At 41.5% G+C, this 16836-nt stretch overlaps 1 protein-coding gene across 1 annotated transcript in view; it reads left to right on the top strand.

The window, feature by feature from the left end:
• The first annotated feature begins 576 nt into the window (after positions 1–576).
• The window catches only part of ACO1 (aconitase 1), a 172281-nt gene continuing 156021 nt past the window's right edge, over positions 577–16836 (top strand). The window contains exon 1 of the mRNA XM_029608585.1: positions 577–834. The gene's annotated coding sequence lies outside the window, so the exon portion shown is untranslated. The remainder of the gene's footprint in view (positions 835–16836) is intronic.

The raw sequence follows: 16836 nt of genomic DNA, 5'->3' as shown, positions 1-16836 counted from the left end.
CTTGCAAGAGAGGGCCACCAGCTTGGATGGAGTTGGTGCTTGTATCCTTCAGCCTCAGGACTGGAAAAAAAAAAAAAAAAGCACTGCAGCTCAATAGGAGGGTAAAACCAGGATAGGCCCAGCCTGTTCCTTATCAGATGGAATTCTTTGCAGCCCTACTTTCAACAGACCTCATAATAGTCAAGTATAATAGTGGAGATAAAAGGGCTGAAAACTAAAATTGAGCCACAGAATTAGAATTCTTAGTCTTTATAGATAGGCTGAAATTGTATATTAAGCAACATTTTTAGGTGAAGGGATGAATGTTCTTTTAAGAGAATGATTGATTGCAAACATATAAATGTTGCAAAAAAAAAGTTTTATCAAGTTAAACAGTTTCTTCGGCAACAAAAAAGATAGTTTAAGACAGCCTTGAAAAGGACGTATCTACTTCAGCTAAAGAAAGGCTCTACAGTACTTGCCTTGCAAAAAAAACCCGCATATTTGTATAAGAAGTAACAACGCAAGGACTGGCAGGCCTGTGACCCAAAAGAACAAGGGCAAAGGGCTGTGAAAGCAAAAAGCTGCTAGCTGGCTAGTTTTATTTTTGTGCTCATTGCCATCATGTTTACCACAGAACCCCATGTAGCTGGGCACTCCGGTTTCCTCCTCCTGGGAGGAGTTTGAAGTGGTAGGGCAGAGCCTAGATCCTGTTTCACACACCGACAGGAAGGCTCTGGGGTAGGAGAGAGCAAGCCGGGCATGCTGGAGAGCTGAGGCTGGACGGCCCTGAAGCTCCTTCGGCCTTTGTCTCTCTCCTCCTCCCTCAGACGGAACGGCAGAGGCTGCGGAAGGGTGAGTGTCTGCTGCTACCAGTGGTATCTCTTTTTGGGGAGGGAGGGGGGTGCTTAACCTGCATTTTTCTGATCGCGGGGTTGAGCCTGACTTGAGTCGCTCTGAATGACTCGGGCCTTTTCACGCCCTGTGTTTCTCTTCTTTTTTTTTTTTTTTTACTGCCCCTGTGTGGCATGGGGTGGCTGCAGACTCTCGTCCCTTCCAGTCTGGCAGGGGGATTCTGTTTGCTCACCTGGGAGATTAAAAAGAAAAGAAAAATATGTAACCTCCCCGACCCTTCTGATAATCCAAGGAATAGCAAAGAAGCATGTTTCCGTTTTCTCTTATCACTTTACATGGAGGGCATTTGCAGCTCCTCCAGAAAGCAATTTTCCCTACAGGAGGAGGCTTCTTGCATTCTTCTGGCCTTGCTCTTTCAGCTGAAGCCACACTCGATTCCTTGAATTCATAAAATATGGATCTGTGGTTTTTGTCTCTGTCTGTTCATTTCTGGTGTTAGGAAAGTTGAGCCTTAGCAGAAGAGCTGTCATCATTAATGCTAGAAGCCCTCCTGCTGTAGTAGGAGGGCTTCTTGTATACATTTCAGATGGTGATTTTTACCAACAAAGAATCGTGTCTAAATTTTTTTTTTTTTTTTGTATTTTGTCCCTTCCCTTTATTATTTGTTCCATAATCGTTTTCTGTAAAAATGCTTTTTTTTTTTCCTTACTAGTAAGAGTTTTTGACTCTCTCTCCACTTCTGGGATTATATTGAAAAACTTTAGATAGAGAAAAACGTGCATAAAATCACTCCGCTTGAGGAATATAATGATCTAATGGGTGTTCATTCATCTGATTTTTATTTTTTAATAAACAAGCAGGGTCTTTGTTTTCCACAAGGTGTTTTCATTGACTTTTAAGGTTTTTAATTGACACAACTGCAGTTGTTACACTGTTTGCATACCTTTCAGCTGGCCCTTCTTTTTAAACCCCTGTTTACTTTTTACCTTTAGATTTTTACTGTAAATGACTACCTGAAATGTTTAATCATTAAACTGGCATTGATTAAAAAAAAAAAAATCATGCCTTGCATTCTAAAGAGATTTATTCCTACTTTTAAAGTCTGTCTTCCAGTACTTTTGTGCCCCATGTGTAGGGGCCTTCAATTTCAGTTTTATTTTATTTTTCCTGGGAATTTTCAATGTTTATAGCAACAAAGAGAAAAATGAATGGGAAAAAAGATGACTTTTTTTTTTTTTTGTTCTCTCCTCACTGATTTTCTCCCATTTTTTGTCTGTTACAATAAACACTGAAAAAATTCCTAGGAAAAAATAAAAACTGAAAATGTGTATACTCTTGTACAAATGTTTTAAGAGCTGGTGTCCCACTTGTGGTCGAATGAGAACTAATGAAAAGCACTGCAAGCATAGCGCTGAAATTAATCCATAGGCCCCCACGCAGTTAACTTGAGGTTACCCCTTGCTAATGGTAAAAAAAATAATAATAAATAAATAAAATTTGCATTGTGTTTCTATTCAGCCTTTTGTGGCTGAGTAGCCACTTCAAAGCAAATTATATTTAGATGGAAGAGGTTTTACACATTGGGGTTGTTTTACAAGTTAAATTCAGTGCAAGGAGTAAAAGACATGGCCAAGATGATTTTATCACTACAGACAAAAAGCAAGATCAGTAGTTTCAAAAATGAAACCCTACCCAAGGATGTAAAGACCTCTACTCTGGTTGGTATCCAGCATGGTCTGGCTTTATCTATCAGTGCTTTGAACTTTGAACTACCAGTAGTAGGCAGAGCCTGAGCAATGCTGGGCTAGTAGGAACATTAGGAGCTTTTTTTGGGAGGGGGGGGGGGGATATAGGGAGTCTGTAAGTTGATCAGATGAGTGGATTGGTTGGGGGCTCAAGATTTTATTTTTACATGTCATTTGGGATGGGGGAGTCCAAGGATCTGGCCTCTCCCCAGCAATTTACTGCTGCCTCCTGACGAAGCTAAATTTAAAGAGCTCTTGAAGGATTTTAAATTTAATCTTCTGCTCTGGGAGCCTTTGTAAATGGTGAATTAATGAGGCCATTAGCATATGGTACACATGTTTAGCATTTTCCAAGGTGTAAACATTTCAGGTACTGGCATCTTAGCCAAATGGTGCATTTTTTTTTTCACGGTTAGGGGCATTTGTACCTCATACACAATTTTAATGCATGGTCAGTACACCTGCCCCTGTATTTGGTTTCCCTAAGTAAGAAGCAGAATGAGAGAAACCCTTTCCTGAGTTCTTTGTATGTACTTTATTCCTAATCCAGTGCCTGCTCCCACTTAATTCAGATAGTTAGAGCTTCTGGTTTTATGGCACTTACTGTTTGGTTCCGGGTTTGAAAGTATTTATTTACTGGTTTTGCAGAATGTGAACAAAATACCTCAGATCTTTAAATCAAAGACCAAGTACCATCAGGACTCTCTTAAAACATTTGAGCAACTGAAAACTAAATTTGACATCTCAAATGTATACTTTTGCAGCTATCAACAATTATGTCATGCTTTGGGTGTTATAGTGAGAGGGGTGAGCAGTTTTCCATAAATATGTTCTGTGGAGCAGGTGATGCAGAAATGTGGCTCTAAATTCACCTTGGTCTCCTATAATAATTGGAGGAATGATGAGCATAAGAACATAAGAAATTGCCATGCTGGGTCAGACCAAGGGTCTATCAAGCCCAGCATCCTGTTTCCAACAGAGGCCAAACCAGGCCACAAGAACCCGGCAAGTACCCAAACACCAAGAAGATCCCATGCTACTGATGCAATTAATAGCAGTGCCTATTCTCTAAGTAAACTTGATTAATAGCAGGTAATGGACTTCTCCTCCAAGAACTTATCCAAACCTTTTTTGAACCCAGCTACACTAACTGCTGGCAGCAGAGCTTAATTGTGCGATGAGTGAAAAAGAATTTTCTCCAATTAGTCTTAAATGTGCTACTTGCTAACTTCATGGAATGCCCCCTAGTCCTTCTATTATCTGAAAGTGTAAATAACCGATTCACATCTACTCGTTCAAGACCTCTCATGATCTTAAAGACCTCTATCATATCCCCCCTCAGCCATCTCTTCTCCAAGCTGCCAATGCCGCCTTTAAGACAGAACTGGGCTAGCGATGGTGTTTCCTTTTCTGATGAAGCTTCAGAATAGATGTTTTCAAAACTTGTCTCTATAAACACTAATTTGAGATGTACTCATTTTAACTTTGTTCATAGGATTTATTATACCCCAGAAAGGTTTTTCAGAATAGGATGGAAAGAATCTTTGAATTGTGTTAAATGTGGAGATGCAGTGGACACTTTCTTCCATTTGTTGTGGCAGTGCGGGGCTATATCTGGCTATTGGAATGATACTGTATTTAATCATTAATAAGGTTTGCAGTGAAGTAACTCCTGTTAAATCTTTAACTCTTCTTTTGGGCTGTCTGGAAGAAGTTGAAGTTGCAGATATTTCTTGTACTAGCCTGATAGAGACTCAGGCTTTAGAACAAAGAAGGATAGTTAGTTATTTATAATTTTTATATTACACCCATAGCAGAACAACTGTGCTGGGTGGATCACAATAAAACATTCATAAAAGTAATAAAACAAAGGATAGCACTGCAGTGGAAAGATCACTGGGTGCCATCTAGGGAAGACCGGTTGGCAGACATTTTACAATCCCGAAAAAAGAAAGCAGTTTATCTGCATAGGGGGTTGCATGTACAAATTTTAAGAGTATTTTGGAAATATTGGCTTAATTAAAAAAAAATATGGTGAGAAAATCTATTATATGGGGCAATTGAGCATTCTCCCACTGCTGCTCCTTGTGACCTTGGGCAAGTCACTTCATCCTTCGTTGCCCCAGGTGAAAACTTGGGGCCCGATTTACTAAGGTATTTCTTCCATTCTGTGTCCATAGGAAAAATACTTAGTGAATGAGGCCCTTAGACTGTGGGCCCCCTGTTCCTGAACTGCAACTCACCTTGAACTTGTCTTTTGGACAGGTGAGTAATTAAATCCCAAATCGATCATGAATATTAGTTGCAAACATATCCCGAAAACCAGAACTGATTGCAGCGAGAAGACTTAAACTTGAGATCCCTGAAATTCTCCCCCCTTGCCCACAAAAAAAAAGATAAATTGCGCATACACTCAGTTAAAGCTTTGAAACTGTAGAGCAGTAGAGAAAAAGGGCCTTTGGCAATGCATCTGTGATTGCCAGTCCTCTGCCTAGCCTTGGTATCTCCAGGCATTTATTGCAGCTGGCCCAGGGCACTGAACTCCCAGGAGAAAAACTTCTTTTTGCTGGCAACCCCAGTAAACACTCAGAACTGGGACTAGAGGCCTTGGTTTTATGGTACTTATTTTTTAAGACTCTCTTTTTTATTGAATGTAACCATTTTATAACAAACAATACAATTATGCATGTTTGTATACAGTAAGGGCTGGATTTTCAAAAGGTTACGCGTGTAAATGGACTTACGTGTGCCAGGCCTATTTTCAAAAGGCCCGGCGACGCGCTTAAAGCCCCAGGACGCGTGTAAGTCCCGGGGCTTTACTAAAGGGGCGGGGTCAGAGGCTCCAGGCACAGCAGCCATTTGCCGGCAGTTGACCGGCACGTGCAACTTACTTCAGCCCCAGCGCGTGCATGATATAAAATAAGGCGTACATGTGTGTGCACCAGGTAGCGCGCGCGCATAAGAACATAACATGCCTTACTGGGTCAGACCAAGGGTCCATCAAGCCCAGCATCCTGTTTCCAACAGTGGCCAATCCAGGCCATAAGAACCTGGCAAGTACCCAAAAACTAAATCTATTCCATGTTACTGTTGCTAGTAATAGCAGTGGCTGATTTCTAAGTCAACTTAATTAATAGCAGGTAATGGATTTCTCCTCCAAGAACTTATCCAATCCTTTTTGAAACACAGCTACACTAACTGCACTAACCACATCCTCTGGCAACAAATTCCAGAGTTTAATTGTGCGTTGAGTGAAAAAAAACTTTCTCCGATTAGTTTTAATTGTGCCACATGCTAACTTTATGGAGTGCCCCCTAGTCCTTCTATTATCCGAAAGAGTAAATAACTGATTCACATTAACCCATTCTAGACCTCTCATGATTTTAAACACCTCTATCATATCCCCCCTCAGTCGTCTCTTCTCCAAGCTGAAAAGTCCTAACCTCTTTAGTCTTTCCTCATAGGGGAGCTGTTCCATTCCCCTTATCATTTTGGTAGCCCTTCTCTGTACCTTCTCCAACGCAATTATATCTTTTTTGAGATGCGGCGACCAGAATTGTACACAGTATTCAAGGTGCGGTTCCACCATGTACGCCGCACAGGCTCCTTTTAAAATCTACCCCTAAAGATGCAGTTTCAAGCCCCCGCATTAGAGGCCTGGCTTGCCCGGTTCTCAGCCCCGCCCATGTTTTGCTTGCTAGCTTCTTTAGGGAGGACTCAGCTAGAGAGTTGAAAAATAACAGCTTCACAGTGTATGGTTTGAAAAATGAATCTCTTATCCAGCACAGTGATTCATGTTTTGAATTATTGATGTACTCACTTATGTGAGTAGTTGATGGATCTATAATAAATTGAACCGTTTTTGTAAGAAAAATCCTAGAATTGTCATATGCACCTTTGCTTCAAACTGATACTTAGGATCAAAGTTCTTCAAATACAAACATTGCTCTTTGGCTAATTTGTATACCTTCGTGAGATTTGATATCCACTCTGTGACTTTTGTTAAACCTTTCCTTAACACTAGATCCTTTCAAGTCGCAATAGATTCAGTCACTTCAATATCACACACAATTCCCATCAGTGTCCACGCAAGGGTCTGCACTCTCAGCTACTCTTTTCAGTATCTATCTAACCTCCCATGCCATTTGCTTTTAATACTGGAATTATCCTATCGTTTATATGCAGATGACATGCAAGTATTCTGAGGGGCGTGAAGTGGTTACATCCACCCTTCTGACCCTGGGTGTTGCGAGCCTGCCTTTTTGAACCTTTGAAACATAGTTCTTTGAAAGTTTTGTCGTCAAAGACTGCATATCCTAGTTGCGGTTTGCTCTGCAAGATGGGTCTCTGAGCTTCAAGCTCTCTCTTGTCCGGGATCCTTTCTGGTGTTCTCATTGGAAGCTGTGGTCTTTTGTCCAGTGTTGACCTTTTCTTCAAAATGTAAATTCAGTCTTCCATGTCAAACTGATTCTCTCCCGGCATTTTCATTGGAGGAGTGTCTGTCTGGTGTTTGGATGTCCAGATGCTTGTCCTCCGGTACTTGGAGTTCACTAATGATTTCCCCAAGTCGGATAGGTTGTTTGTTCTGTTTGGAGGTCTGCGGAAAGGAGAGGCGGCCTTTAAGGCCACTTTGGCTTGCTGAATAAGGGAGACAGTGGAGTTGGCTTACTTGCTTAAGCAAGAAACTTCCAGACTTGGGTGCAGATGCACTCCACCAGGGATCAGTCAGCGTAACACCGGAATGATGGATGAGTCATTACAGCCATACACACCACAGTGAACATTAAGATCTCAAAATAAAGGACTACTGACTGTCTCCGCAATATGGAACACACACCTGACGTATGTGAGAGATCCATGTGTTTTCCATAACTGGTCCAAAACTTTGGAATTCCCTACCTGAGATGTTACGTTTGATACCAGATAGAAAAAGATTTAAATGTGAACTAAAAACATGGCTTTTCAAAAATGCATACAACCTAACTTAAAAACATCAGAATGTAGAGATCAACAAGAGATACTATTGTATGCATGAGGAACAAATTTAACGAGGGATTGTAAAAAGCTCAGTGTTCTGACTAATATAAAATTTTACTGTAATTTTTCAGTATTTCATATCTTAGGTACTAGATCTTTAGTTAATATGTATTGGATAAAATTTTATTTGATGTTTATGTATGAATACTACCTCCGTAACCTGCTAATCTATTGCAATGAATGTTATTTTGTAAACTGTTGTGATCTTTACATGGAACAATGGTATATAAAATGTCTAAATATTCTTTCCATTTAAAGCAACTTGGTCAATCCTACTCACATTTATTGCTCTATACTTATCCACAGTCAGAAGTTGGCTTATCCACAATAAATTATCCCTAAATATAAAAAAAAGACTGAAATTATCCCATTAGGTCACATCTTTCCAGAAAAGATTCTGACATCCTTAGTTTTTGATAACCATCTGATAAACATTGCCAACGAAGTCAGAAACGTAGGAGTTATCTTCCATACTATATTATCAATGCGTCCACAAGTAAAAGCAGTTATCCACTCCTCCTTTACGAAGCTTAGATTACTCCGACATGTTAAACCAATGCTAGCACCTTAATTTCAGGACGTTTCTATAGTCAATAATACACCCTGGTTTTGATTACTGCAATTCTTTACATGTAAGACTACTGCAGTACATCATCAAACCTCTTCAGTTGATGCAAAATGCTGCTGCTCAGCTACTAACTGGCCCCTGATATCACGAACATATCCCACCTGTATTACAGCTTCATTGATTTCCCATAAAGTAATGAATACAGTATAAACTGGCAACAGTCGTGGATGACATAATCTGTAATGCTCCATCTCACTGGTTTAATTCCGTTCTCAAGATTCACACCCCTTCAAGAGCTCTGAGGCCATCCACACAAGCCTCCTTGATATGACCTCAATCCGACTTGCTCATCTTAGTTACCTGGGAAGGAGCCTTTTCGGTAGCAGGATTCATACTGTGGAACTCCCTCCTCAAGCCGTACGCAGCTTAAAAGATGCTCATGCATTTAAAAAAGCCCAAAAAATGCATCTGTTTAAGATAGCATTTAAAGATGGATAGTACAGATCAGTCTGAGCTTCAGCATAATCGTTGCCACTGTTGTTTTTTGTTTTTTTTGGTTTGTTTGTTCTGTTGTCATCTTTGTGCCAGTTATGTTTTATGTTTTTAATATGTATGTTTCTATTGTAACCTGCCCGAACAAGATAGAAATACTTTTAAATAAATAATCGGGGTATTAGCTATTACTTCCTTATACAGAGATGTGCATAGGCTTTGCTCAGGTTTTCTTAATGCTGGAAATAACTCCCAGTCAGAGGTGGAGTAATGTTTCTGGGGCTAGTGTTAGTTTACGGCAGTTTTTCCCAACCTTTTCATGCCCAAGGCACACCTGCATTAACAAAAATATTGTGCGGCACACCAATTTTCACCGAGTGGGCAGTGCAGACATGGAAAGGCCTTGAATGGCCAAAAGAAGTGCTAGGAAAGCACTGAAGCCCCACCAGTCCCTTTCCCAAATTTTAAAACAGAGGGAGAGAGGGAGCAAAGACACGCGTGAACCCATGAGGATGGACTAGCTCCCTGTATATACAAGCACAGGAGAAGTCAGTGTGGGGCAGGCAGCTGATTCACTTAATTTCTTTGGTTGCTGCATGCAGTTGCCAGAGTTCCTTCACTGCTGCTACTCCCAGTGCTCAAAGTGAGTGACATCTCGTGCTCGGTGCTCACGCTCCACGTTTTACTCAGCTTGGGATTAAGACAGAGGACGCGGATGAAGAAGATGAAGAGGTAGTGTGTGCTGCACAAAGTAGGTCCTGCATGCTGCCCACTAATTACCACACATCAGGACTCATGCTGTAGCTAGGAAGAGAAGGCATGCAGTACACATATTCTCAGAAAGGAGCTCCTACAAGTTTGAGCCACCACTGTTGTCTCTTGTTGCTGTAAGGAGCTGAGAGCAGAGCCCATGTGCTGGCCTGGATCTGGAGCATCAGGTGGTGGTGACGTTCCATGGCACACCTGATCAGGTCAAAGGCACACCATATTTAGTTCATGCTAAGGGGTAGATTTTCAAATAGCGCGAATTGGCCTACTTTTGCTGGCGCATCAGGCACAAGCAAAAGTAAGCTGGATTTTAGTGGATACACGCGGAGCCGCGCGTATCTGCTAAAAACCTGGATCGGCGCGCGCAAGGCTATTGATTTTGTATAGCCGGCGCGCGCCGAGCCGTGCAGCCCACCCCCGTTCCCTCCGAGGCCGCTCCGAAATCGGAGCGGCCTCGGAGGGAACTTCCTTTTGCCCTCCCCTCACCTTCCCCTCCCTTCCCGGCCCTGTCTAAGCCCCCCCCCCTTACCTTTGTCGGGGGATTTACGCCTCCCAGAGGGAGGCGTAAATCCTCGCGCGCCAGCAGGCCTCTTGCGTGCCGGGACGCGACCTAGGGGCGGGTATGGAGGGCGCGGCCACGCCCCCGGACCGCCCCGGGCCGTAGCCACTCCCCCGTACCCTATGTAAAATAGGCTCACCGGCGCGCAGGGGCCCTGCTCGCCTAAATCCGCCCGGATTTGGGCGGATTTAGGCGAGCAGGGCTCTGAAAATCCGCCCCTAAGTGAATTTGTGTGTGCACGTTTTCGGTGTAGTGCGCTTTCTTTAACCATGAGCTTACTGCTTCAGGAGTTGACCCTTTTTTTTTTTTTAATTGTATGAGTAATGAACATGTGCATTGAACTTCAGCTTACAGTTTTTTTAATTTTAAACATTTTCTTTTAGATCATCCAGAACAAGTGTTTATACACAGATGAATGAATGAAAAGCTAACATGAAAGCATAACTAAAAAAGAAACAACCATGCTGAAAGATAACCCAAAAATTTACATTTTAAAAGATAAACACCACTGTCAAAGCACACATCCAAACATACACATACCCATTCAGTACAAGGCCATACTATAAGGTGTACGAACATGAAGAGTTCCATCTTCCAGCCAGGTCTAGCTCTGAAACGAATTAGAGGGTTCAACTGTTAACATCACGCTGGACTTTTTCCACAGCTAATAATATACCTGTTGTGTTCGTAGCCATCTAAAGTTTCTCATTTCTTGCTGCTTCATCAATTCCATTAGTGCAGTATGCCCCATCTGAGCTTTCCAACAACAAAAGGCAACTCCTCACTCTTTCAAGTGAGGAGAATAACTTTTTTGGCCAATAACAAGGAAACAGCAAGAAACCCAGACGTTCCCACCCACCAGACCACGAGTCATGGGGTCTTGCCTTGGACAGGCTAGGATGGCCCTGAAGATCCCTGTAGCAGGGATACAATGCCCCCCCCCCCCCCCCCCCCCCCGGAAATCTCAGGGATGACTCCCTTCCTTCTCAAGCACTACAGGAAAGGTCTTTCTCCATACCACCATGCATTGAGGTCTCTCTCCCTGTCTTTGCATGGTTAGGGCCTCCCTTCTTCATTCTTCTCCTCCTCCCCCCTCTATTCTACACACACCCACACCTCTTTTTATTGCCGTGGCAACCACCTAGCCATCCAGTAGAATAAGAGGCACAAGAGAAGGATAGCTTATTGTTTTATGTTCTTTATTTTGTTGTTTTGAAGCCATGCATGTTAGGTGCATGGCCCACTTCAGCCAGGTTTAGTGACCCAATCAGGACCTAGGCGTTTGTTTCTTAGTCTCTGGTGCTCCTGTGAGGGGACTCCAGAGAAGTTGTTTGGTTATACATCACAAATGGGCCGATACAATAAGGACGCGTAAGAAAGAGTGTGGCAATGCTGGGAGCACCCTCATTTGCCGCGCGCACAATTTGGTTCATATACCGCTCGATTCAGTATTCAAATGAGACGCAAATGCAAGCGGCGTCCAAAGTGCGCCCATGAAGCGGTAGGCGTGCGCAATCCATCTTACTGTATAGAGCGGTATACATCGCCTATACAGTATCCCGGGTGCACCAGTACCTGTCATTTCAAAATGTCATTTGAAATGTCATGTGAAATGTCTTTCCACCAGGTAAGTGGATGGTTCTTTTCTTGCGGCTTGGACGCCGTTCGAGGACCTTCCCACTGCCTTGAGCGCCCAGCTGGGCATCCGTTCATGGAGCTTGAGTGCCCGGCCGGCCATCCAAAGTCGCCGGCTTGGACGTCCAGCCGGGCGCTCAAGGCAGCGGGAAGGTCCACGAATGGATGCCGCGACCTCAACCGAATGAAAAATAGCACCAGAGTAATAATATACATGTTGTCCATGGCTCTGTCCGGTACGAAGCAGACCAAACACCACACTAATGCCAGGGATAGGGTAGGCAGTAAATTTGCAGGTTAAAGACGCGGCAAATAAGCTGGTTAAAAAGGCAATAATCTGGGCGCACGTTACTGTATCGGAGGGAATAGCTAAATCGATCATTAACATAACATATATACACGCCGCGGGCGGAAAGGGATACGCGTCCATTTCAGTAAGCGGTAAGGACGTGTAAAACCGGATACTGAATCACGGGTTAGCCATACGCGTCCAAAACAGGTTAAAAACAGGGTAACAGCGGCCGCGCTTTACTGTATCGACCCGAAAGAGCTGGCGTTGCCTATGGCGCTCTCCCCCCCTCCCCTCACCCATCCACCAGTCTAGGCTGATATAATCCCAGCTTCTCTGGACAGTGGTTGTTCATGGTCAAAAAGACCCAGATATAGTAACTTCCCTGACCAAGTAATCAAAAAATTAAGTATATTTTCCAAATAAGTAAAAAGCCGTCTCCAATAAGAGTTCAACTTGTGACAGCCAGTAAACATATTACAGAAAGTACCTGGGGTGATAACTGTATTTAGTACACAAAGCAGATGCCTATAACGTCATTTGAACTCTAGTAAGTAAATACGATGAATTAATTTCAGCTTACAGTTTTTACTTCTGTCTTATTACATCTGTGGGTTCCAGAGTTGATGGTTTGGGGATCACTTTTTAAAGGTATAATAATCATAAGACCTAGTAGAAACTAAAATGACTGGAAAATCCAATTAAAAGCCTGGTGCTTTATCTCTGCTTTAGTGCTGAATGTAATGATTTATATAAAATATTGTTCAACTCGTTGACTTTTTTTTAATCAAATTTTATTGAACCAACCGTTTCGTATAAATCCAATCTGCTAAAGCATAAGACGATCTTCAATCAGAACTACAACAAAGACAATAATACAATCTGGATCAGAATTTTCAAATAAATACCCCTCTTCCCCCACCATCCTCTCCATACAATCCAAATGCACCAAGTATTACAGCGAATGGCATGTATAAACATAATGCAGTATTATTAAGAGGCCACCCATTAATCCTGTTTACACCTTTTTACATAGTACTCCCAAACAATTGGAAAGACTGTAAGCTATTCTTTCAAATCGCAGTCGGCTTCCCCATAAAGTACATCCTCCAAATGCGTTACTGTCAATGCCTTCACTTGATTCATTGAATATTCTTCCATGCAGTACCTATTTCACACTGCGCTGCAATTATTACCTGAGAAATTCATCTTGTTCACTGGAGTATCTTGTAAATGCAAAGAGAACAATAATGCTTCGGGATCTTTAGGGATTTTAAGATTGAACACCTCCTCAGTTCGTCTAATTACATCATCCCTATAAGACTGAACCAAATCACATTCCCACGAAATATGGTAGAAAGTTCCTGGATTGCCACACAGATGCCAGCATGAACCATTTACATTGGGGAAAAATGTTATAGGGTCTCTCAGGCATAAGATACCAGCAAAATGTTTAGAACCATTCTCCAATATCAAGGCTGAGAGTGAGTTTTTAGCTATAAAACAGCTATCCAAGCCCTACATTTTTCTCCTAAGCCAATAAATGCTCTGGGCTGCTTATTAATCTATTCAGTTCAATAAAGAATATAATTTAGATATAAGCCCCTTATATAGTTGTACTTTGGAGCACAGAGCTTCAAAAGGAGAATTACCTTTCAAAACCATCTGCCAGGCATCTTTCTAATCAAGAAAATGATGAATTTGTATATGGCCAAATCTACCATTATCTATAAATCCAAATTTTTCTTTAAGACCCTCAAATCCACACAACGCTTGATTAACAAACAAATGGACTCAGCTGCTTTAACCTTCTTTCATCCCATCTGTTTAGAAAATATTACAGGTGAAAAATCCTTATTATGATAGGAATAAAGGGGGAATTTGCCCTATGGCCAGTTAAAGTGACTCGGTGGGCATCCCAGAGCTTCAGGGTCGGTTACGGAGAGTGAGAAATATGCTGAGTTTCAAGTCGTTCCAAACAGAGTGGTTCAAGTGCTGGTTTCCCCAGTATGGGATTACTGTAATGGGGCTTTACTTGGTATTCCTGAGAAAGTGGTTCAGTGCCTTCAAATTGTACAAAACATGACAGCCGGGCTAATTTTTTTTCGTCCTAGACGAATTAGTGCGCAACCTCTTTAAAATCTTGGTTTTGATATTTAAATTTTAAACAAGGTGCTGGGCCAGGATATCTTAAACAGCTGGTTAAACCCTATGTGCCCATTAGAAATTTGTGTTCAGGGCAAGGAGCTTTGTTTTCGATACCTACAGTTAGTGAAGTACATAGAGTTGGTTGTAGAAAGAGAATGTTCTCTGTAAAGGGACCTGAGCTGTGGAATGTGGTTCCTCAGGACATTCGGACTAAGTCAAATTATTTGACATTTTAGGAAAAGGGTAAAAGCCTGGCTGTTCTCTGAAAGTATGGGTTAAAATCATGGATATAACTGTTAAATAAGATAAATGGTATGTCTTATTTTTATGTATTTTTTTGTTTTTATTGTATTATATATTGTTTACTTGATTTGTTGCTCACCATTCTGATCAGCTTTTGCTGAGTGTGTGGTACATAAAAGATGGAAATAAATGTGTAGAGGGATTACTTTGCATCCTAGGAAACCTCAATATCTTCAGTAGCCAAATCTAAGTCTAATGGAATTGCCCCTGCAGAATATTTTTCCAGCTAAACCCATTGTTTGAGTTTACGTATAGCTTGCCAAGCAAATAAGGCTGAGCAGCTTTTAATAATAATTAATACTGGGCACTGCCAAACCCTTCTTAGATAAAATATAGAATGGGGACCCCTTGGTGGGCTACATTTCCAAATAAAGCTAAAAATTCTCCTTTTGAAGTGTTTTAAGAATATTACCTGGAACCAAAATTGGCAATGTTTGAAAAGAAAAACAAAGCTTCAGTAATAAAGATTTTTTTCACAGTGGCAAAGCATCTGAACCAAGATCAGTTATAAACTGCAACCAAGAATCCAAATCTCTTTAAATATTAGAGATCAGCGGCGTATAATTCAACTGATAAAGATTATGCCAGCCTACTCCTGTTTTAATGCCCAGATATTTCCGATGCTCCTTGGCCCATTTAAAAGGGAATTTCTCTTTCAAAGTAATCACCTAAGAGGGAGGTAAGTTAATATTCAAAATGTCTTGATTTCCCCATATTAACTTTGAAGTCAGAATCCTTTCCATGTGCCAACAATTTCCTAAGCAAAACTGGAAAGGTGAGTGTTGGTTTACTCAGAGTAAGCATATCATCTTGAAATAAGGAGATTTTATATGTAGTAGTAACCTCTGACATGCCACCAATATTCCCCGACCCGTGCACCCTTTCAGCCAGGGGTTTCATCCCTATGGCAAATAATAAAGGGGGTAGTGCACACCCCTGATAGGTCCCCCCCCCTTTCAAATCAAGACTGGGGGACTCCCACAGATTTTAACGCAGGCTTTGGATGAAGAATACAACCTAGGAACCCTGTCTTCCTCAAAACTTTAATTATAAAACTCCAGTGAATCCACTCAAAGGCTTTCTCTGCATCAATAGTTAGGTGTTTAGTAGGATCATGCTTTTCCTTTTTTTTTATTTTTTATTTATGAATTTTCAATATTAACACAAAACAATCATTTTGCGGTCAGAAATACATGGAAGAAAATTAATTATATACTAACATCAATACAATTGAAACTATTATCCATTATTCCCAAAAATCATAATTAGGAGAGATCCTGGTAATAGAAACTATCCTTATAATAGGGCTTAACACGCCTTACCCAGCATTAATTTTTCTTTTTATTACAAGCCTATTGGGGATGAAGTGGCGGGTTTCCTCGAATTTAGAAAAATTCTTAATTGGTCTGGTGAAAAAAAGATATAAGATTCTTCCGCTTTTCTTAGTAAACATTTACACGGAAAACGTAAAAGAAAAGTAAATCCCAAATCCAGAACTTCCTGACGTAGCGATAAAAAAAACCCCTGTGTCATATCTGGGTAACTGAGGCCAAAGGAAATTTTCTAAAATATTGTTTCATAACAACTTGTACATCTGAAGTGGTAGTAAATGAAACAAGTAGGGGTCGCACGATCCAACGCTTCAGGAGAGTTATCTTCAAGAAACTCAGTTAAATTTCCTGGGATATTTAACCTTAGTGGAGAAACTGCAGGTTTAGGCAAGAAATAATAACTGTTAGTCGATGGAGTATTCTCTGAAGTAAATCCAAGTATCTCAAACAGGAATCTTTTGAGCGTAGTATAAGGAATTTCCCCCATTATTTTGGGGAAATTCAAAAATCGCAAGTTCAAGTGTCTCGTATTATTTTCTAATGCCTCGATTCTTCTTGACATTGCCTCTCTATCTTTCACACTAGCAGCCTTAAAGTTCTGCAGCTCAGTTTCTCGACCTTTTAGACCCGATATTTTAGATGTCAAATTGGTAACTTGTTGCTACATCTCAATAGAAATGTTGTTACTTTGTTTCACCGATTGTTCCAGTTTTATATTGCAATTATTCAGTGTAACTGCAAACCCAGCCACCAAGTCCCACAGGGCTGTTAAGGTTATGGTTTCGGGTCGAATTGGAATTGTCTGGTTTGTATTTGAGGTTTTCCTCCCTAGAAGATTGCAGGATTTCTTCACAAAGTGTTCCCCCCTCCCCGTGGCCTCTTCTTCTGACCCAGTACCTGGTAGTCCCGCAGCGTCTGGACTCTCCGGGGGGGATCGCCAACGATGTTTGTGCTTCCATTGAAGCAGCGGCCAGTGTTTGCTTCTCTGCTGCTAACCCGGAAACCATACTTCCATTCCGTGCTCCGGATCCAGACAACGCCATCGACCTTTCCCCCGGCGTCTGCCTTAGGTCTGGACTCAGTGAGACCTCTTCCGCAGGTAAAGGCAGCCCTCTCACACCGCCTTG

The sequence above is a fragment of the Rhinatrema bivittatum genome, chromosome 1 (assembly GCF_901001135.1).
Source record: "Rhinatrema bivittatum chromosome 1, aRhiBiv1.1, whole genome shotgun sequence".
NCBI lineage: Eukaryota > Metazoa > Chordata > Amphibia > Gymnophiona > Rhinatrematidae > Rhinatrema > Rhinatrema bivittatum.
Note: the sequence above shows the minus strand (reverse complement) of the source record. Positions and strands in the feature narration are given on the sequence as shown.